We start from the raw sequence: 23,654 nt of genomic DNA, 5'->3' as shown, positions 1-23,654 counted from the left end.
GAAGTTATCAATCAAGCAGAAGATTTTTCTTTGCAATGGAAACGGATTAAAGTATCAACGTTTCAATTCACAGAATCAGAAAGCCTCAGTAGCATTAATCCTTCCCCCATCCCCACCCCAAAAAAACCTCCCTGTATCACCAGGGAAGTCAACCACAACATAACCCTGACTCACCTGAACTACATCATTTATTGAAAGCACAGGGGCAAGAACTGATCTGGGGGGGGGGGGGGGGGAGCCATTTTCTCCGTTTATCAACTTGAAGCCAGAGGATCCAGACCATGAAACACTTACCAGCAATGCATGTACTCTACTCCAAGAAAGAAGGACTAGCTTGTATGTGTATGGATGGGGGGGGGGGGGTCAGTATCAAATACTCAAGCACTGCAGAGCTAACCTTACCAGCTGAATACTAATTAAAGAAATAAGCCTTTCTCATTTCCACGTTTGCAAACCTGACGCTGGATTTTGGGTGCAACAAAGAGAGCCACTTGAGTTTTGCATCAATTAATGAAAAAAAGACTTGCTCCTTCCTAAATGTTGCAGAAGTGTTTAATCGTCTCCCTTTTTCTGCGTGACTTACCTGCAGAAACAGGGCGACTGTCTTGCTATTTTCTTTTTGAAATCGTTATTACACTTCTCGATGATTTCTGCTGTCACATCTGGTGTCTGTATTTCTGATGGCTTTTCCAAACCGCACTGATCTCTCTCTCTCTCTCTCTCTCTCTCTCTCTCTCTCTCTCTCTCTGAGCTCAGGCTATTTGCATATAGTCTCTTTCGAAATACACAGACCAGAGAACACAGCGAAAAGGAAACTTCTGAAGGCGAACAACGCCAAGCCACCTCCTGACTCTGCAGATCAGCACCATCTGACTTTGGACTGGGAACAGTTTAGCGAGGGAGAACGAGGGGATAAAATCAGAGCCAAAAATCGTCCCTGCAACTCCTCAGGCTCCCCGCCCCCCGAAAACACCCGCACCCAGTCTGAGCCGGCACTTACCTGCCTCCTCTTCCCCTGGATCGGCCGCTGCAATGAGGCTTTTAATCCAAACGGCTGGGGGTGGCTCGCCGGCGAAGTCCTCGCTGGACGCTCTCAGACATGTGCCCGGGCGGCTGCTAGCTCCGCTGGGGAGAACTTGCGCGGCCAGCCGAGTCTGTCTGCGCTCCGGGCAGCTCCGGCGCGGGGGGCTCCCCGCCCTCCAATCACAGGGCGCCGAGCGCCAGGCAGCGCCGCGGGGGACTCCTCCCGGAGCGCGGTCTCCCGCCTCGGTGCCCCCCTCCAAGCGCCCGCGTTTGACGGAGCGGAGCCCCCTGGTCCGCGGCGCGGAGGCGAGCGCTCCTTCCCCGTGCCAAGCGCGGCTCAGACTGGGCGCGGAGCGGGCGCGGGGGAGACGAGCACGGGGCGGGGGGCGGGGGGCGGGGGGCGATGCTCGTGTGGATGGGGGATGTCACCGCTCAGCGGCTGGAGCCTGCCGTCACTTCCATCGGAGGCTGTCCAGAGGAGGCAGTGAGACTTTGCCTCCCTCCCGGAGACCCACTGGTGGCTGCTGGAGAGGAATCCAAAGGCGAAGCCGTCCTCCCCATCCCCACAACCCCCCGCGCCTCCTCCTTGACAGGAGACACAGATGGAGTCCTCTGGATAAAAAGCAGGAGCAGGGCTTACAGGGGGTGGGGCTGGAGCCAGTCTATCTCAGGGTGAGCTCTTTGCATTTGAACGCACGGAGCTGGAGGAGAGAGTTTAAGATTTATTATTATTATTATTATTTATTATTAAGCTTGTCATAGGAGCCGTGGTCAAGTGAGCTCCCGAGGCATGGAAGCAAAGTCAGCAAACTCATCAGAACTTCTGGCTTTAGAGTTTTGCCCTTTCAGTCTCCTCTCAGCCTGGCCCACTTCCACTTCTCTGCGCTCGGAGAAAGCCTCCCCCCTCCTCCCGCGCTCGGCTCTCTGGGGTAAAACTTCGCTCCGGTGTGAGCTGCTCCCCGTGTGAAACGGGCACCTGAGCAAAGGGGGACGCCGTGCAGCCAGCTGCTGCTGCTCGGGCGAGGAGCGGCTTAGGAGACCGTAGGGGGACGCTTAATGGTGTGAAGAGATTCTCTCCTTCAAGGGTCTCTCCCTTGGATGAGGAGGGCGACAGCCTTGTCACAGGGTGGCGGGGTGTTGGGGCTTTGACAGCCTAATTACACCGCGCCGCCAGCGCCTTGGGATCAAAGAACTTATAAATACAGAGGGAATGTTTGGATCAGACTTCGGCTGTCATTGTGATCACATTAGGATCCTAGAACTGTGGCTGCCTTAGCCTATAAAGTGCAACTGCCCCTCCTACCCACCGCAGGTTTCAAAAACCAGAAGGGCTTATCATAAACCACATGGTGGAAATAGAAGATTGAGTAAATGGCAGTGTTTCAGTGCTGAAGCTGTATGCACTGGAAAGAGAAGGAAGACACATTGTCACACGCTCACATGCATATACAATACATACACACACATTCTAAATCTCACAGCTCAGGAGAGAGTTGACAAAAATGTAAGATATTAATCGCTGACTTACTGTATTCGGTTAATCTTTGAAAGCAGAAGTACCACTTTGTTTCATTTCAACATTCTTTAAACATTTTCCTCCTGCAATACAACGGAAAACCATTTAAGTGATATTACCAGGAAATCAGAATGCTTCCTTATATAAATGGCACAGGGTACAAATGATGTAGTAGGTTGATATTTTCCTTAGTTTCAGAATATTTTTAACACCAACTGCTTTTAGAACAGTGAATCATATCAAGGGCAACTGTTTGAAATAGGCCTGGGCCAATGTTGTCTTTTGATTTATAGTCTTTTTTTTTTCTTGAAAGCCTTCTGGAACTTTCAAAGAGCATAAAAACCTGCCCTTTTTGAAATTAAATGTTGCTCTCTGATAGATCATATTGTGAAGTGTGGCACTACTTATAACAAAATACCTTGAAAGCAGTGTCATTTGCTTATTTTTACAAATAGAGGTCTATTTTAAATTACTGTATTAAATACTGTAAATCTTTGGATTTGTTTGCAGTTTGCAATAACTAAATTACAAACACAAATGTTTTAATAAATGCAAAATGGAACAGTTGCTGTGGCAGTATGTGTGTCTTGTCTTTTAGCTTCATTTTTAGGCATGTGTTTTCTGAAGTCATCCTTCTAGGAGAGATAGGCAATACAGAATCATAGCATTTGTAGGAACTGAGGGAGAAGTGGTTTAAAGATGTAACTAGAAGCAATCTGCATTCTGTAACCTACATAGCACATGAGTACTCAGTCATATTCTAATAGGATGAATTCAAGCAAGAAAACCTGATACATGACTGTACAGAACTATTCAAAACTTGTCCAAGATTGCAAAAAAAGGATATTTTAGTGCATCTTTCATGAATAAGGTAATTAGGGAGGTTGGCATGGATCTAAAAAAACAAGGTTCAAGAACAGAATATTGTTAAGTCACCAAATACAATAAATGCCTGGGCTTTGTGTCCTGTCACTTTTTATGAGATTTAATCAGAATTTTGAATCCTTATATTTTCACACTTAACTTGATAGCCACAACTTCAATGATGAAAATATGTTTTTAAAAGAATCTTTCATTTTTGAACATGGGACAAGGAGGGGAGGTGAAACAGTAGGAGGGAACTAGTATTATAAATTTTAACTGAAAGCAACAAGCTTTGTCCCCTTGAGACTCATAGTGTGGGCTAATTAATTATCTGATGATTTTAAACTATTCATGAAACAAGGGCTATTTCACCTTTATTTTGATTCTGCTATACCGCTGAGGCAGAATACTAATACTCAGTATTAGCCAAGTTAAAAGCTTTCAGTGTCTTAAAAAGTTTAAAGGCACACTGTCAAGTATATCGTGCCAAAAATCTACACTCTAAATCAAAACATGAATTAATAAATGGAAATGGAATAAATGGAATAGTTGTATATTTTAAAAACAAATTATAATGAAAATAGGCATTTTTTTTCTTTTGTGTTAATTTTTACATTCCGAAATTGAAATGAAATTTATTTAATCAATTGATTTATATGGGAGCAAATCTGAGCCCAGTGATTCCAAAAACAAAAAAAGAAAGATTGAACAAACCAGTTTAGTTTCACTGCACAAACTGAATAAAATATAAAACAGTAAATTATTCTTATTCGGTTTTAGAAATCTAAAGTCTTATTAGTAACACAAGCTAATAAAATATATATAAATATTCTTCACTGACCTATTGATGAGTTTTTGACAGAGAGGCAGACTATATCCAATACATTGGCTAGTTGAGTTTGGCTGTCACCTACACTTCTAATGACTTTATCTTTCTTTTTACATGTTTTCTATGGAATTTAGTGATTGTGAGAGTTCTCAGTTTGTCAGAAAAACAGGTGTGGCAGAGGGAGCAGCAACATAAGCTGGATAACCCTATGAATATGCCTTGGCTACATCCTGAAGGAACCACTCCTAGGTGTGAGAAAGTACCTTTATCACTATGTCCTTTTACTTCTTGATATCTCTACTAAGACTGCAAACGGGGATGCCTTTTTTCTTTCATACCAGTGGTAATGGATGATTTTTGTGCTGCAGACATTTGGTCTGAACTGAGATCACGAACTCATTTCACATAGACTCTCAAACAGCTATCAGATGGTAACAACTTTTGGCCATTGCTGCTCACGGCTGGTTCTGAACTGATGATATAGACATAAAAAGTTCTAAACCGCATTACTAATCCCCTAAGCTGTCCGGTCTCCCAACACTGTTATTTATATCCATACTCAAAAGTATGTGCTTTAAGAAGCAATGACTAGATGCTGGTAGCTGTAGCTCAGCGACTGTGGAGGCAAAAATAACAGTCATTATGTGTTCAGCAACAGCTTGCGCAGTGCCTTGGATATTAGAATATATTACACTCAGAGACATAATGTTAACTTTCCCTTACTATTCACGAAAGTAGAAGAGTCTACTGCTTAACATTTCACCTGAAGGATAGCACCTCTAATAACTATACCATATGGTTTGAAAAAAAGCACCAGTACAACTTTAAGTACCTTTAGGAAAGCACTCTTCCTATTGCCCAGAAGTGTTCTGAGAATAAGTTGAGGTGTATGACTTTAATTTATGACCTTCTATCTCAGAAGTGAGATTGTTGTCGATTTCCATATCCACGCTGATATAGTTATAAATCAAATACAGAACCATGCACTGACTGTCTTCAGTCTACAATTATTTCCTTCATTCCCATTTCTCAAAACAGCAAAAAATACCTGTCAAGACATGGCAAAAAGCTTTCTGGTAGCAGAGAATCTAACCTTTATTACTAGTATATTCAGCATAAGGATATTCCTGGCCTTTCTGCACTCCTGCGGCTTCCATTTATTCATTATCTATCAACACTAAGTTTTTTGAGGTAGGGTCTTTGTATTTCTACATGTCTGTAAAGGGCCAGACACTGCTTGGAGCTATTGCATCCATGCATAAATAAATATCTACAGTACATTACACAGATTTGAGATATAAGATATTTTGAAATACATTTTCATAGGCTATTTAGCTCAACATTTTTGGTTTATATTGTAGCACACATCATGACAATTTTCCAACAGACTGCAAGAATGTATGAATGGCCCTGCCAAGAGTGACATACAGGCAGCCCCACTGACTTGAGTGGGACTCAGCTCAATGTAAGAGGTCTTCTGCATACTTCTTTTTGAGGCTCTGGGGTGAAGTAACTCTTTGTGAGTACTGACTGCATTTAAATATGATATAAACTGTTAAATACCCATATGTTTAGGTATAGTGTCCTTAAATGTCTACAAGACACAAGGGGCTAGATGCACAAAGAAACTTAAGTATGGTGATGCCGAGCATTGCCATGCCTAACTTTTAGGCGAAAAGGTTTAGTTCAGTGCCAGGCTTCCTATCGAATGAATGGGGAGAGATATGTGCATGGCAAATGGGACTGGCAAAAACTGGCACGGTGGCTCCTAAATCAGGCAATGAGACGTGCCAAGCCAAGGGATGTGTGCTCAGTCCTGCCCCTCTCTCAGAGATAGGCACCTAAATCCAGGCTTCAGGGAAGCATCATCCCCTGCTTGGGATTCCCAGCTGCAAACCTTCTCTTGGCAATAGGCACCTATACCATTTTAGCAAGAAGCCAGGGTGGGGAGGAAGAACCTCCCTTGTAACTTTTAGTGGTTAAGGTATTGACCTGGTATGTTTGAGACCCGTGGGGCAAGTCCCCTCTCTGCCTGAGGGGGAGAAGGGGTTTGAAATAGGTGTTGCCACCTTTTGTCCATGGGATATTCTGAAAGGTATGTCCCCCAGTTTCTCCTGTTGAAGCTGTTCCACTGAGGTAAATAATTTTAGAAGCCCATTGGAGCAGGGGCACTGGATGCTGCATCTCCCATCTCCTAGGTGAGTGCTCTAACCAACAGTCTACTGAGTCTCTCTCTTGCTCTCACTTCCCTGCCCCCAGTGTTTCTTTCATTATTTATTCAAGGCTCCACCTATTCGCTTCTCCCATGTCCCCTCCCACTCGTGCCTGAATATGTGTGTAAGGAGGGATAGAAAGTAGCACCCCTGTGGAGCCTGCTCTCCCCACCCCATGCAGGAAGTGGTGGTACAGTGCACTGGTGGTAGGAAGTAAAGGGGACCTTACCCCTTTTACTCCTTTGCACAGGTACACAGGATGGGCCATCATCTGGCTTTCAGAAGCACCAGATGTTGTCTACTGCCAGAGCCAGGATGCTGTTCTTGCTGGCCCATGGGACAGCTCTTGTGTTGTCAATCCTAGGCTTCTTTGATTTTAAATAGAATTACTACTATTTTATCTGATTCATTAGATTTTTTTATTACATAAATGATATACTACATACACTGTGTAGTATGTACTACATACCACACTATGTACTACATACCATAGTACCATACATATGTGGTATGTACTGCATACCACACTATCACAATACCAATAAATAAGAATAAGCACACACACACTGATAGATATAGGTCACTTTAAGGTATTTTGTATCACCTGATAGTTTGAAATATTTATAGTCAAAATATATATAACCTATAACATTTATATATGTATGCTCTTTATTTTTTGAATCATGCCATAATCATTAACTAAATAAGTTATGAACCCTGAATAGCAATATACTTTCTCGTAAAGGATTGTTGAGCTCTCCTCTTTGTTTAAATCTTTTTCTTTATATCTACACATCCTTATTGCTAATCTGTGACATTGACTGAATCTATTGGAATTCTTTTGAGTAGCTTTTTATTTAATTTACTCTATCTTCAAAATAGTGGAACTGCTGTAATAATGGTTGCATGTATGAGTTACATATACAGTCTCAGTCCTAAGGCCAACTAAAAAATAGGTGCTTTTTGAGCAGCAGATGCCTGCAGGAGGATAATATACCCACTAGTTACTCAGCTGCTTCATCTGTCATTTTTATGAAGGTGTGTCATGGTTGGACTGAGCAAAATTGCCTGTGAAAAGCAATGTGGGGGAAAAAAGCTGGTAACTGTTTCTTAGTGTTGGCTAAAATTAATGCATATTGCAATTATTTTGTGGGGGAGAGGGGAAATATATGTGAAAACGGATATAAAAACATCCAAATACTTTAAAATTAATCTTCATATAATATCAGTCATGGCAAGCGTTAAAACACTGCAGTGCAATCATTAGTCAGTTTAAAAGTTAAATTAATGAGAAAAGTAGAAAGTAGCAGATATGAAACAATGTTAAGCATAAATTCCTCCATACTTCTTTGCAAGTATGTTTAAGATTTGGGCTGTCAAACACCCTTTAGTTAGGAGAATAAAAGCCAAAAGGGGAAAATATAACTGTTCTTCAATGCTATAAGCCCAGTGAGTTTGGTAATTGGCTGAAGAGTTGTTTTCTGACAAATTTTCCAGAAACAGGAGGAAGGGGATAAAAAAGTGTTTTTCCCAATGCATTCTGACAGACACCCATAAAAAAGACCCAACTGTGTGTGTTGGGAAACATGTCCAAATGCTTCTCTATTTAAGGCTTTTTTCCTTTCAGTAAAATGTCAGTACCTCTTTGAAAAGATATTGTCCTCAGCCAAGACCCGAGTGAAAGGCAACAGATGTTGCTAAGATTGTACCCAGTCTGTCCTCGATCCTGTTTCATTTCTAAAAGGGAGAAAGAGAGAAAGAAATAAAAAAAACCTGCTTTAAATCACTGGACCATTTTGTACTTCAGCAAATCTGTTTGCACATGCTCGACTGGCCTAGTAGAAAAGGCCGAGCCTTTTGCATTCAGCCTGAGGTCAGTCCTAATGCTCTGTTCAGTGGTCCACGCTCCTTTCACATGGAGCAGCTGCCTCTGATTGCTAGAACAAATTGAGGTGATTCAGGCCACCAGCAGGGCAACAGTATAACTTCTATTCACCAGAAAAGGAGGAAAAGTCTTAGAACAGGACCAACTGGGGCTGCCCACAATAAACCGTAGGATTAGATTTGATACACTCAATATTAAGACATGCTCCTGTTGAAAAGTAGGCTATAATGACATAAACTACAAGACAGTTACATGGAGAAGAACAGGGGGGGAAATGGAATTTGAACATTTATTAAGTTACACTTAATTATTTCATGTGTGAACATTTCAAATTGGCATACTACTGATTCAAGTTAAGGAAACAAACGGCTTATTGGTTAACACTTGGAAGACTATCCTAGGATATTAGTGTTGAATGTGTGATCAAAGATCAATTTCCCGCCGTAGCATCATTAGAACCTTGCCTCTAAATGATATCAGAGATCTTTTTTTCTTAAAGTGGTAAACCACCAGTTCACACCACCATATCAATCTGTTTCACTGCTTGAAAACAGCATGCTACATAATTGATATGCAAAGGAAATGATGTAACAGAAGACAAATGCTAAGGATTTGGTATTTTCCACTTATAAAATTCTTTCTAATCTACCAAATGAGACAGGAACACAAAGCAGGCATTAGCAGGGAAAGATGAAGGCATGACCCCTTGCTTAGTGCAGCCAAGCTCCTGCAATTACTCACTTCAGACCCAGATTTCTCAGATCCCAGTGTTTTCTGCTGTGCTAAGGATCAGACCAGCAATTCTCTGAGTCTGAGGCCAAACAAAACAATCTACTAATGCATTAAGCCAAAACGCCAACTACTTACCACTTCAAAAGGAAATGCTCTTTGATGGCTCTAGAAGGAAAGTGAAATCTGTGCTGACACATAGGTACTTTCACCAGATTGATTCAAAGGAAGTAGGTTAAGGTTGTGACTCACCTTAATTCATAAAGCTGTAAATTTAAGACCAAGTGAAACTGGGAATTACTGCATTTATTTAGTCTCTGTACTCAAACAGAATGGCTGGGCATAAAAACTGGTCTTTGAAGTATAGTTATGCATGAGGTAGGGTAGTAACTGAGGAAGAAAGAAGATGAGATCTCACTGTTTCATCACTTAGATGGTACAGAAGCCAGAGATGGGGGAAAAAACATGTATATTGACTCAGGATGTCTAAGGTGAGTGTATAGAATGGTATGCTGGAGTCCTGTGCTGTGTAACCTCTGCGGTTTGACCCTGGAATAGCAGACAGAGAAGGCCAAGTTAAGCTCTTTGGTTTGACTTCATTAGAATTTCAACCCATTAGGCTAAAGAGTAATTTGGCCCTGTGACTTCTAAAATGAATGATGCATATTCAAACAGACCTTTAAAACAAAATCCAGAAGAAGAATTTCCTGAGGAATCACTTTAGTTTTAAGATAAACCTTTTTAATCACATTTGTCTTCTCTGCAAGGCATTTGGAAACAATAGGTTCTTAGAATTTTCATCATTACAAGAACAGTTTTGAGGTGATCCTTCTGAAAACACAGGTAGTTGCATTACATAACCATAGAAAGAATGGATACTAGAACTGATAAAATGTGTGTAAATTGTTTAAAGGGGACTTAGTGTAAATGAGAATCAGGTCCAAATACTTCCATGTTGGCCACCCTTTTAAGGTCCCTTTATGTGCCTAGAACCTTAATGTAAAGGAAAATCAGGCCCAGAGTGTGTGTACTAAAGTCATTTAATACTATCTGTCTCACCTCCTGATTGCTTAATATCCTCTTGTGCAGGACTTTTTAAAAACTCTTGAAAGTCACAATCTCCCCAAGAGATTTTACATATAGATATTGAATAGGAATGGGGAAGGTATAGAACCTTATCAAATTCTAAAAGTGAGAGCTCTTGAGGTGGAGTGAGGGCCTTCTGGCAGGAAGGATCAGAGTCAGTTCTGTGTACTTCTGCCTTTGCATGCTAGAACTTTAGAGCATGTAAGTTGCATAGCATGACTGAGTGTCAAACACTACTGAGAAAACCATTTTGTTTTGAAAATATTTTGATTTCAATATTTTTAAACCTTGTTTTATTGTAAATTAACTTAAATTTTGAAACAAAAAGTCATTTTTTCATAGAAAAAATAGAACTTTTAAAATTTATAAACTGTAATTTTGAAATGAACCCAGATAGTCAAATCTGAAGAGGGGGAAAAACAAAATAAAACAACCCTTACTTACAACTTACTTTTCCTCCTAGTTGTGGCCAGGAGTGTTTGTTCCATCCTGTCAGTCTTGGACTTGGTCATCAGACATTTTCATACAACATGATTAAATATAGAACTCATTGCCACAGGAAGTCACTGAGGTCAAGAGCGTAGGAATCGGATAGTTATATGAATATCAAGAATGTCCAGAGTTATAATCAGTGACAACAGCAGTTCTGGGAAGGATATTAAACCTCGTGCTTCAGTGCTTAAGCATATCTCTAACTTTTAGAGACGAAGATGAGATCTGTATGAAGGGAAGATATGCCTACTGTGGCATTCTTACACCGTCCTCTGAAACATCCTGTATTGGTCACTGTTAGAGATAGGATACTGGAGAAGATAGACCTTGGATCTGATCCAGTATGGCAATTCCTATCTTTCTCTCTAACATAGGAGGACACAGTGGCCACAGTGGTAACTGGAACCCATGGACTGCAGTGTTTTTGTTGTTTGTTTGCTTGTTTTAGATGCATTTCTAAGTAGCTACAGACTGTCTTCTGAGTTAAGGATACGGTTCCCTCATGGCGCTTGTAGAACCACTACATAGGAAGCTCTTTCACTCAGGCTCTGCATAAGAAGGAGGGCTTATCAGTCACTGAACAATGTGAAAGAATATATTGTGAAACTTTATACCAACCGGAGGAGCCGAATGATATAATAAAATATAATATTAATTAATAATCTGCCACTCTTATGTAACACTGTACTTCTTCAGAGCACTTTACCAACATGAACTAATTAATATGTATAAATTATTTTATGGAGACAGAAAACTAAATGTCTACTATACCGTATCTTTCCCATGTGAATTACTCTTAACTTCTTTTGCTTTAGTAGACAAAACAAATCAGCATTAACAATTTTCTTACAAAGCACAACTATATGTCTTCCACTTCTTCCCTGATGGAATAAATATCACTAACATCCAGGAATAAAAATATTTTATTACTGTTGAATTTAAATCTCTCTTCTCGTAGCAGCCATCAGGGTATATTCACGGTTTCTTCAATCTGACGCTCCTATCATCCTTAGTTTTTCTCTACCTTTGCTCATTTTCATTTCTCTGAATGTGCAATTTGATCACTCCATGTAATATATATTGAATCCACTATTACGGCCACAGTCATAGAATCATAGAATATCAGGGTTGGAAGGGACCTCAGGAGGTCATCTAGTCCAACCCCCTGCTCAAAGCAGGACCAATTCCCAATTTTTGCCCCAAATCCCTAAATGGCCCCCTCAAGGATTGAACTCACAACCCTGGGTTTAGCAGGCCAGTGCTCAAACCACTGAGCTATCCCTCCCCCTAGTCCTGCACTCCTAATTCAGGTACAATTCACATTGGACTGTGGGAGAGTTTAGCTTAAAGATGGAGTGTCAGTTTGGGCTGAAGATCTCTAGCTGAGAAAACCTGGATCCATTCCCTAAAGAATTGAAAAGAGTAATTCTCCCTAACTCTCTTTGACTACATAAGCCTGAATACACTCTGCTGGAGCTTTATACAGTGGGCCAACAAAGGTTGGCAAGCTGCTGTGGGACCACTCAGCTCTTCAGACTTTTGCATCCTATGAGTCTGCCCTGTAGTTTGCCTTGGACCTTCATCACTGAGCTGTATGTTACAGGCAACCAACTGAAGGTTTCCATTATAAATGCCTTCTGAAGTAATTGTTCAATAATCTGTTTAATTAAATACAAAGTTGCTGGTGTCTCCTGTCTTTGCTGTTTCCTTGTATTTGAACAGGGGGTTCCCTTCTCCCTCTCAGGGGGGAATTTAACGTTATGTCTCCCACATCTCAGGTGAGTACTTTAACTATGGGGCCAGAAATTATTAGGTGTACTCCTTCTCCTCTTCCTGTTTTGTGCTGAGCAAGGCAGTCATCTAACTCAATCTCACAAGAAACAACTCAGACACCTAAGTCACCTGACTGTCAGAGAGGGATTCCAAATTGTGGATCCTTAGCAAGATGGGCACCTCTGCAGCCAAGATTTTGGTGCCTATTTCCACGTAGGGGTCAGGTTTAGGAAACACCCCTCTTGCTGACATATCTCACTGGTTATCTTAGACAACTCCCTGTGCTGGCTTTTGCGGATCACATTCTTAGTTGCCTCCTCTCCCCATTCATTGTGTAGTGTTGCTAGGATTGCAATATTGTTCTTGTGATTTTTCTAGGTGCCTAAAAGTTAGTCTTTGTGATGCAGAGTGTCACAAAATCTCAGTTTCTTTGCATATCCAGGTCAAAGAAACTATGGAAATGGAACTTAGGCTTACAAATGGAACTTAGGCTTCTGTGTCACTTAGGTACTTTTGAAAATGTTATCCTGTGAAAAAAAGTGCAGGAGTAGTCCAGTGAAAAATGGAGCATAAGCAGCCAGAGAAAGGAACAGGACTGAGGCCATAGTTTACAAACATTGCAGACCCTAAAAATAGTTGAAAAGATCTGAAAAACCTCAGCATCCATGAGGTTGCCTATTCAGCCATAGTTAATTTATAAAATTAGTATTAACTTGAATTCTGAATTCAGTTTTGGTCAACACTGTAATTGGGTGTCTGTCCCACACTGTTATGAAAGCCTAGGGAGGCTGTGCAGGAAGCAGTCAATAGGAGAGGGGCTGCAAGGAGCAGCCAATCAGGGCCCAGCAAGCCCATATAAGAAGAGCTGCATGGCCAAAGAGTCAGTTACTCCCTGGAGCTCAAGGAGGGAGAACTGAGTACCTTGTGGGCAGAAGGAAGCTAGCACCCTGGACAGAGCAGTACTGGGAAGGAACAAGGGAGCCAGAGGGAGCTCCTGGCTGGCTGCTAGGACTGGCAGGCTGAGGCCCTGAGATGGGTGTGAAGAAGATGCTGGGGCTGCGGAAAAATGGCCCATGGAAATGCACTGAGGAATTGGAGGGGATGCAGCAAGTGGCTGCAACCTATGGAGTCCCTGGGTTGGGACTCAGAGTAATGGGCAGGCTTGACACCCTCCCCACCCACTTGCCAGTGGGGAAGTGGCTGGACATTTGACTGCAGGGCCCCTGAAAAAGGGGAGCACAGATCATGACACAGCCCTCTGGCCGTGTCATGAAGAGGATGCCCCAGTCCTTGGAGTTACGTAGCAGACATGACAATGGGCAAGACACCATTGGGACAGGGTGTATCAAATCTCTCTGGCCGCTACTGCCGTAGGTTTATATAGAGTCCCATATACACCTTAATTATCCTTACACAGTAATATTTTGGTTCAAGCCTTGCAATTGGCTTCTTACACTCAAACTATCTCTCACTTTCTCCTTACATATTGATTACATATTCATAAGCATGAATACAATTGGCAGTATAGCTTTAAGCAAGCATGCAACGTCAGCAGGGACTTCTGCTGTTATTTGTGGTTCAGACAGGAAACTGTGTAACTGCACTTTTAGACATGACAGGAAGTCTACACAGACACAGTCTGACAGCATTTGAAAAAGCAAAAATGGAGGGAGTAGATGGAAGAATGGGCTGCTCCTCCTCCTTGGGAGCAGAAGCTGTTGCTGTTTGGGGAAGGCTAAGCCATGGATGAGTGTCAAGCCATGGATGGGACCGCGGCCAGCTACAGGAGCCCCATCACAAGTACACCTAAAAAATGAGAGATAAACTAGAAAAGATCCTAAAAAGGGCTATACAAATAGCAGTTATGAAGTCTTTAACTACATTAAAAAATACTGATTATTTTGTGTGGAAAGGGAAAGAGTAAGAAGCCAAATGGTAGCTGACGTTCTGGGTTCTGGAAGCACATTTCTCAATGAAAGAGAAATCTGTGACATGGATTCTGCATATTTCCTTAGTGTAATTTACATACTGTATATACATGAGTCCTTGCACAGAAGTGGTAACAGCATGTAGGTAAATCCCCTTTTCAGAAATCTCATTCATAACACCAATACCTAGTTCTGCCAAATCTGCCCCAAGTATTTTCTCCAATTAGAGAGATTAAGGCAGAGTGCAATTTCTGGTGCTTGCAACAGCTTCCCCCCAAAAGAAAATACATTACAAAAATAACCACCACAACATTTTTTGAAAGACTAACCATGCTCACATGCTGGGAGAAAGAAATCATAGAACTGTTTCTAACAATGCTATCTGGTGAGGCTGGAATTTTCAGCCTCCACAGGGTACAGAGCAGGGTATCTAATGCCCTCTGGCCACTTGAAAATCACAATCTTACATTATATAATGAATTCTATAGAGAAAACCAATTTGCCACACTTTTCCCAGGATATAAAATCAAGAAGGTCCTAAATGAAAATAAAAGTTAATACACTGAAAAGATAAAAGGAAATATTTTAATGCCGTATGTGATTAACCCACGGAATTCTATGCTCATTGAGGTTAAAGGGAAGGAAGACCCAAAAAAGGATCAAACACATGAAAGAGAAGATTATCTGATGTTACAACACCTACAAATGCGCTAAAATTACAAGAGCTACCATGAATCCTAATGCTTCAGGATATTGACAATCAGTTAAGATAAGGAAAAATTTTCCCCGCAGCAGTTAGGTGCACTTTTGGGGTTTTATGGAATCCCGTGAAACTTTAAAAAGAAAAGGAGTCCTTGTGGCACCTTAGAGACTAACAAATTTATTTGAGCATAAGCTTTTGTGGGCTACAGCCCACTTCGTCGGATGCATGCAGTGGAAAATACAGTAGGAAGATTTTATATACGCATGAACATGAAACAATGGGTGTTACCATACGCACTATAATGAGAGTGATCATGTTCTCTGTGTATATAAAATCATCCTACTGTATTTTCCACTGCATGCATCTGATGAAGTGGGCTGTAGCCCACGAAAGATTATGCTCAAATAAATTTGTTAGTCTCTAAGGTGCCACAAATCCTCCTGTTCTTTTTGCGGATACAGAGAAACACGGCTGCTACTCTGAAACCTGTGAAACTTCAGTCACTGACCATCACCAGAGACACAAAGCTGAACTAAGTGTACTGTTTGTCTGTTCTGCTATGGCCATTCTTAAACTACATTCCACACAAAATTGTTCAAAATAGCGATTTGATAATATTTCTGATTTGAAGAATGACAAAATTTGGAGGCTACCAGAGGCATTAGGATAGAGTGATATTTATTTTACTTTAAAAAAAATCTGAGCAATTTTGGGGTATAATTCTCAATGAAGAACTACTGTATATTGTATGGGTATGATCAAATCTTACAGAGTAAGAAATAAAAATAAGTAAATGAATAGTGATGTAATGAATCCTCTTTCTATTTGCTGCATCAGTATTTGCCAATACTCCTGAAACATAATCAGAATTGCAAATGTGAATTCACTTATTAAGAAACTTCACTCAAATTTTGAAAAACTATCAGATTGGTTCCAGTAGAGCTTTCAAAGTTAAATCAACAAAGCCACACCACTCTGCAGTGCAAGAGATGTTAAATCAATAAAAATAGCACTACATTATAGGGTTAAAATAACAATACACAGCATGGATAGCAAAATAAATTCACTATAATCAATATACACCACATCTAAAATAGATTATACCAGAGTGATATTATTAGTATTATCTATTACAGTGGTTCTCAGCCTGTTGTCTGCAAACCCCAAGGGGGTCTGCAGACTATGTCTAAGACTTCGAAAGGGGTTTGTATCTCCATTCAAAATATTTTAGGGGCCCACAAATGAAAAAAGATTGAGAACCACTAATCTATTACATATACTGGACCATCTTTGTAAAATATGACCAGAGCTCAGATTTGGTGGAAAATGGTAAAAGACCTGTATCTCAACTTTTAAGAGTACATTTTTGGCACATTAACAACTCTGGGAGTCATTTTCTGTGTTCTGAGTAGTTATCCTCACCACTGATGAACAGCTGCCCAGAAGATACAGTGCATTGCTGGGCAGAACTCCCAGGGAAGACATCATAATAGCAGAAGGGTTTGATGTGTGATAGAATTTTGTTTCCACCAATCAGTGGGGTCAGCTGCCTGTGGCATAATGAGCTGAGAGTGATACGAATAATATTTGTTCTTCACTGTATTTCCATTTTTTGGAGATTAAGAATGAGCCAGTATCTTCTCCTAACAGCTCCACATATTTGTTGTATCCACTATTTGCAGAGGTAACAGTTTGCTTTATAGGTTGATTTTTTTTACTCTACAGTTTTGTTGTTTCTGTGCATTCTTCTATTCTGACAAATTCGCAGTGACATTTCCTGCAGTAGCACATGCTGTATCTGAATTTGATGGATAGACCTTAAGCTTTGGGTCCACGGGCAACAGGATAGCGTCCACTTGCTGTGTTTCAGTATGGATGGACTGGTCTGAAATGCATTTTAAAACTCTTGATTTCATTGTTTGGATGCCTGGTTGTAGAACTTCTTGGTTTACGGGAGCTACCAGTGCCCATACAGCAGAAACCTCCAGAGAAATATTGTCTTGGGTAGAGCTTTCTTCTATGTTAGTTCCTCAAATACCTTTAGCTTTTGGAGACACCATCGGAACATAATCAGTGGGGCAACATTAAGATCCTGGGAATAAAAGAGAGTGAGAGCCCATTTTTTCCCCAGCAAATATGTATGTTGTAAATGGAATTCTACTCACTCATGACCTCTTTAAGTCATTTTGGTTTCAGCCAAGCCTCATTCTCAGTTTTGCAGCTGAGAAATTGAAGGAAAAGAGTATTTAAGATGCCCTGCTGACTTTCAGCTGATTGAGATCAAGTTTGTTATACAGGACTGGCCTAATAATACAGAGCTGCTGACTGTGTGTGAAGCACCCCAAATTGTACAAAATAATCATTAACAGCTTTTATGTTAGATTCATGGTTTTAGACCAGTCATGTACTAGAGGAGGTTCTCTTGTGGTTGCTGTCAAAGTCATTGCAATGCACCACAGTTGTCCTTTAGAACCCCTTGTTCCTTCAGTGTGCTGTTAATCCCAGAAAGGACCTTACAGTGTCACTTTGAGTCACATGCCTGTAGTAAGAGTAACAGCTGACGGTTTTTATCAGAACATGCTGCTGCTGAACATGTTTATTCTTACTGGCTATAGCATTGCAAGCAAAACCCCTGCGGGAGGGGGATCTTCTGTAATAATGAGGCTCCAGTCCTTTAATGAGACATTCAAAACCAGCGCTGGATAAATAATAAGCTGTGTTTAAAATCCATTATGAATTTTTGCATTTTTTATTCATTATCCTCAAATATTTCTGTGATTCACCCAGCTGTACTCAAGGCACACAGCCTCTAAAATAGACATGTCTATAGTTGGGTGTTTTTAGACATCAGCTCAGCTAAGGCCATGTAAACTGCTTTTGTTGCTGGGAACCAATCTTCTCCTTTAAGATGCACATTTGTCTGTAGCCCTCAGAAAGTGAGACACATTCCATCAGAGGATCTCAAAGAACTTTACTACTTGTTATTTTTTTACAACACCCCTTTATTGTAGGGTAGAATTGCCATAATTTTACAGGTGAAGAAACAGAGGCACAGCAAGCTCAAATGTCATACAGGAAGTATGTGGCAGAATTAGGAATAGAACCCAGCTCTTAATCCTGACTCAGTCATATGACTTAGCCACAAGACCAAAGATCAGGACAGAATTTTAGCTGGAATAAATTGGTGTAGCTCCAATGATGTCATCAAAACTATGGCAATGTGTGGCTGCAGATTTGCTCCCATACTCCTAGGCCCAGGAAGTATCTGACTGAGTTTGCATGACTACTTAAACAGATGATTCTCCTTGAATCTTTGCACGCTTTTTTGTCACACCTCAATTTTTCTGATGACCATTTCTTTCTGTACGGGTAGTGTGGAGCAGCCAGTGCGTTACCCTGAGAGAACCTAGCTTTGCACACTTTGCTGTCAGTTTTTCTGGAATATGATTCACAAACAGAAAAAAAAAAAACCATCCCAGCCTGCTTTCTTTTCACTATGACAGGTTTCAGAGGAACAGCCATGTTAGTCTGTATTCGCAAAAAGAAAAGGAGTACTTGTGGCACCTTAGAGACTAACCAATTTATTTGAGCATGAGCTTTCATCTGATGAAGTGAGCTGTAGCTCACGAAAGCTCATGCTCAAATAAATTGGTTAGTCTCTAAGGTGCCACAAGTACTCCTTTTCTTTTCACTAGTATCTAAAACAAAGTGAAAATGGATTCACTCAAGCCAAGGTCTGAATGAGTATTTGTTTGTGAGAACTTGGAGACCAATTATATGACTTAAGAGAGTGAATGATGTGACATCATTGTGATATTTGGTTGGTTGTTCCTTTTAAACTTGTACAAATTATCTGAGTGACTCTGAATATGTCAAAACCTCTGGATTCATGTGCAACTAGATTCTGAATTGGGTATTATTCCATCTCTAGTAAAGTTGAAAAACAAAATAGTGATGGCAAGATAATCTTGTTGAAGAGATTATGGGCTAGATTCAGATCTCACATAGACTGGTGTATATGTGGAGTAACTCCACTAAAATCAATGGAGTTACTCCAGATTTACTCTCATATAAATGTAATCAGGATCTCACCCCTTCAATATAGTCTGTCTGCTGCTGGGAAAAACAAGAAGTTTAGTGAAACAACAATACAATCCTCTTCTTGAATGTCAATGATATCACTCCAACAAAAAGGAAGTTGATGTTTGTGCTCTGTAAAAGGAAAAATGCTAACTTTTATTTTTTCTCCTGAAGCTAAGATTAATTCTTAGTGTTTCATATTCACATGTAGAAATATATATGTACACACACATTCACACAAAAGCATACAGTGTATCTATAGTTACAACTTTTGTCTCAGTGAGGTAATTTATAAGACTATGATCCAGAAACTGAACATGAAATCTGGAGGAGTCATAAAGCAATGTGGCTTTGCTGATTAAAACTTGAATTTGATTTTATTTTGTATTCATTTTTGCATTTGACTGTTTTATGGTGATTAATTTGTATGCAATTTTTATTACATTAACTTTAGGCCTTGAATGAATATTTCACTTACAATTGACGTTGATCTACTGAAATCACACGTTGTATGTATTACTGTATTTAATTCATCATTCTAGTTTCTTTTCAGGGTTGCGAGGCAGCACTGCTTAGCGGTATAAGCAAAGAACTAGCAGTCAGCAAGTCGCAGCCTTTCTTCATCTCAAATTCCTCATCTGCATGGGTTTATATTTACACATCTTTGTTAGGTGCTTTGAAATCGGTGGATGAATAGTGCTTTATGAGCCTAATTTAGCCCTAATATAAAAATTCACAGCTTCTATTTACTTCAGTGAGAGGTATGCTACCTATTTCCCAGCAGTATTTAGTCTTATGAATATTAAGTATTAATAACAATATTCATTAGCATGTATGAGTTTGAAGGGTTGGCAGCTCAGGACTGTGATTTTACACTTAGAGAAGTGTAAAAATGGTTTATGGTTAAGGTACTAGATTGGGACTCAGGTGATCTGGACCCAGTGTGCATTTTTATCACAGACCTCCTTTGTGATCCTGTGCTCGTCCCTCAATCTCTCTGTGTGGGACTATAACCTTTATGTTTAAATGTTCTCAATTAATATTAAGTTGTTAAAGATAAGGGTGCAATAAACCCAACTTAGTTTTCAGGTTTGAGCTTCGAGGTCAGTTGCAGAAAATGTATTTAGTAAGGGACCACTAGGGAACACTTTGAATGAAACCACCAGATGTTATTAAAAAGGAAAACAAATGGTTAGTTAAGCAAACAGGAATGCAATTGCTGCTTACACAAATGTTCTCTATTATTCTTACTATTATTCTGAAACTCAAAGATCAAATGGTGTATCAGTGGATGATCAGTCCACTGGCAACAGAGTGAAGTACAGCTTTATAATCCTGGAATTTAACAGTATACTTTGGATATTGATTGGAGATCTCTTGCAATTTAGCAAGGCTTACTCCTTTTATATTTCATTATAATACTAATTAACATTGAACTGTCCTTTACTATAATTATAATTCCACCACCTTCTTATTGGCTCTTTACCTTACACATTATTTAAATTAACATCTGCATCAATTTCCTTCCCACACTATTAATAAGGGTAACATTTTAATAGAATATTAACAATTCTCAAAAATACTTATTAAAAATGTTGCTCAAGCCAGTTATAACGTAAACATAATGGTAATATAAGCCTGGGTCATGTTCTTGTCTTCCTGTAACACTTTGGGTTTATCTACACTTACAGCACTGCAGCTGTGCCTCTGTAGTACTTCAATAAAGATGTACTACACCGATGAAAGAGCTTCTGCCATTGTTATAGTTAACCCACCTCTGCGAGATGCAGTAGCTATGTCAACGGGAGAAGCCGTCGCATCAACACAGTGCTACCCTGGGGGTTAGGCTGATATAACTGCATTGCTCACCGGTGTGGATTTTTACATCCTTGAGTAAAGCAGTTATGCCCATGTAAGTTTGTGGCCTTAATGAAGACCTTAGTGAAGACACTACCTACAGTGATGGGTTAGCTTCTCCTGTTGACATAGGTACTTCACATCTCCAAGGGATGGGGATAATACCTTTTAGACTTTGCTTGTCTTGTCTATTGGTGACTCATGACCATGTCATACCTTTGTAACAACCCTATTGGGGTATAATATTGATAGGTTTTAATTTCTATTAACTTGTAGGAGGACACAAATAATTGGGTTGTTAGGCTTTGCTATAATATAAAGCCTGCTTTATTACTATGATAAGCTTATGCTAAGATTTTACTTTAGATGAACCAAACAAGGTTTTAAACATATGTCATGAATGATGCCTTCTCATTCCATGTGACAAACAAGTGACCACAGAAAGACAGGTATATGGCAAGATTGCAAAAGTTATTTGAAACAGGGGGAAAGTTTGGGGACTTTTCCAATATTTTGCAATTTATTTGCTAGGGCAGTGGTTTTCAATTTTTTTTTCATTTGCAGATGATGACAGGCAAACATTTTAAATTGAGGTGCAGACCCCTTTGGAAATCTTAGATGTAGTCTATGGACCCCCAGAGATCTGGTTAGAAACCCTTGTGCTACGAAATTATACCACATTGATAGATATACTCTATTAAGAAACTGACTCTCATGCTTAGTTTAATGATCAGAAACATTAATATGGACACTTGCAATGCCATGTATGGACAAGTCCAGGTACAAATATTTTTGTCACTGAATATTAGCAAATATGGTTGTTCATCTCAGGAATTTAATAAAGGAGGGGATATAAACAATCTAAATGTTGGGGTTCTGAGGGTCCTGAAATGGTGTCAACTAGTTTGTGACCTGCTTTCTGATGCCCCCCCCCCCCACTGATTTCTTCTATTTGTGTTTTCCATAAGCCTTGGAGTATGCCTACATGCCTGAAATCCTAAGAGCTATCTCTGTGTATGTAGCTTTAGGTTGTTTGACTATATTAATGAGTGGACTTTTTTGGATCTTAAGTAAAGCTTGTACTTCTTTTTATCATTTCTATTGTATGTCTCATCAATCCCAATCAGTCAATCAATTGATTCCAATTAACAAGAGTTATAAAAATCTTCTGAATAGAAGGGACCTCAGGGGAAGGGACCAGTGTTAAAAAATAATAACTCTTTTATACATAATTACAATAACTGGTCAGGCTACACTGTTGACGTAAACTCTATTGAGGCTACATTGAGTATGTACAGCAACTAGCATAATAGGGCCTCTCGGAACTACTGGAAATAATAATAATAATTGCCTCACTTTTATATAGCACTTTTCATCATCAGTACATTTCAACACACATTATATAAAGGAAGGTAAGTCATTATCCCCAATTTACAGATGGGGAAACTGAGGCACCGAAAAATTATGTGATTTGCTAAAGGTCACCCAGCAGGTCTCCTGAGTGCCATCCAGTGCTCCATCCACTAGGTCACATTACCTTTCCAACTAATAAAAGCTTGTAATTTTGTTTTGTTTTGCGAGGGAGGGGGGCTATTGGTTCACCGATTTGCTTTGATGTTGTGTTGTGCAGTTAATAGTTACTAATGTATAGTTAATTGTGTTATCACTCTATGTGTTGGTGTTTTTCCTCTTTATTTTTTTTCTAATGCTTATAAAATGGACAAGATTGACAACACTTGAAACTGAATTCTGCTTAACCACAGAACAAGGATAACATGGAGAGCAAAAGATCATTGTTTCTCAGGTCTGTTCAGGTGTGATGATTTCTGAAGGGTAATTTGGTCTTCAGACCCTTGACTTCTCTGCTAAACCTGCTGTTAGGGCTGCTAATTAGCAATATTTGTTCTGGTGGTTGGTTTGATGAGGATGTCTGGCCAATAAGGACTTAATCGGCTAATTAACAACAAATAGAGGAGTAGCTGGGTGTTCTGTCTCTTTAACAAAGGTTAGATTAACAAAGCTCTGCTTAAGACAAATGTGCAGCAAATTGGCAAATGGATAGCCGCCTTAGGAGTTCTTGGGCGGTAGCGCTTTAACATGGCTTGTGTGGTCATGGCAGAGCGCTGGGAGAGAGCTCACCCAGGGCTCTAAAAAAATCCACCTTCATGAAGGACACAGTGCTGGGGCACTGTGTACACTGGCACTTTACAGCACTGAAACTTGCTGCACTCAGGGGTGTGTTTTTTCACATCCCAGAGTGAGAAAGTTGCAGTGCTGTAAATAGCCAGAGTAGACAAGCCCTTAGTTTGGGGTGGAGGCGGAAATGGGAGTAGGAGATGGGTAGTGGACAAACAACTTGTGGGTGATAAGGACTTTTATTACAAGAGGGTATTTTTTTTTTGTTTGTTTTAGTGGAGCATCTGGTTGTGGTTCTTCACAGAGAAATAAATACATTTTATTTTTATTTCTTCATCCTGATTTTTCTGGAACACATTTGTTTTTATAAGGTCACCCAGCTGATGATAAGCAATGGTTAGATATCAATTAATGTCCTTGAATTTGGACTCTGTAACCCATTTCCCATCCTCTAAATGCTACAATTCCCTTCCCTTTTTATTTATTTATTTTTTTAATGCTTAGAGCTAATCCACGTTTCATTCCTCACAATGTGTGTGA

General features: G+C 40.1%; 1 protein-coding gene across 2 annotated transcripts in view; it reads right to left on the bottom strand.

Annotated features, from left to right (window-relative positions):
- The window catches only part of CDH7 (cadherin 7), a 102,732-nt gene extending 101,343 nt beyond the window's left edge, over positions 1-1,389 (bottom strand). For both annotated transcript variants that reach the window (XR_007355258.2, XM_048840169.2), the window contains exon 1: positions 1,001-1,389. The gene's annotated coding sequence lies outside the window, so the exon portion shown is untranslated. The remainder of the gene's footprint in view (positions 1-1,000) is intronic.
- Positions 1,390-23,654: the final 22,265 nt, after the last annotated feature.

Source organism: Caretta caretta, chromosome 2 (assembly GCF_965140235.1).
Source record: "Caretta caretta isolate rCarCar2 chromosome 2, rCarCar1.hap1, whole genome shotgun sequence".
Taxonomy (NCBI): domain Eukaryota; kingdom Metazoa; phylum Chordata; order Testudines; family Cheloniidae; genus Caretta; species Caretta caretta.
Note: the sequence above shows the minus strand (reverse complement) of the source record. Positions and strands in the feature narration are given on the sequence as shown.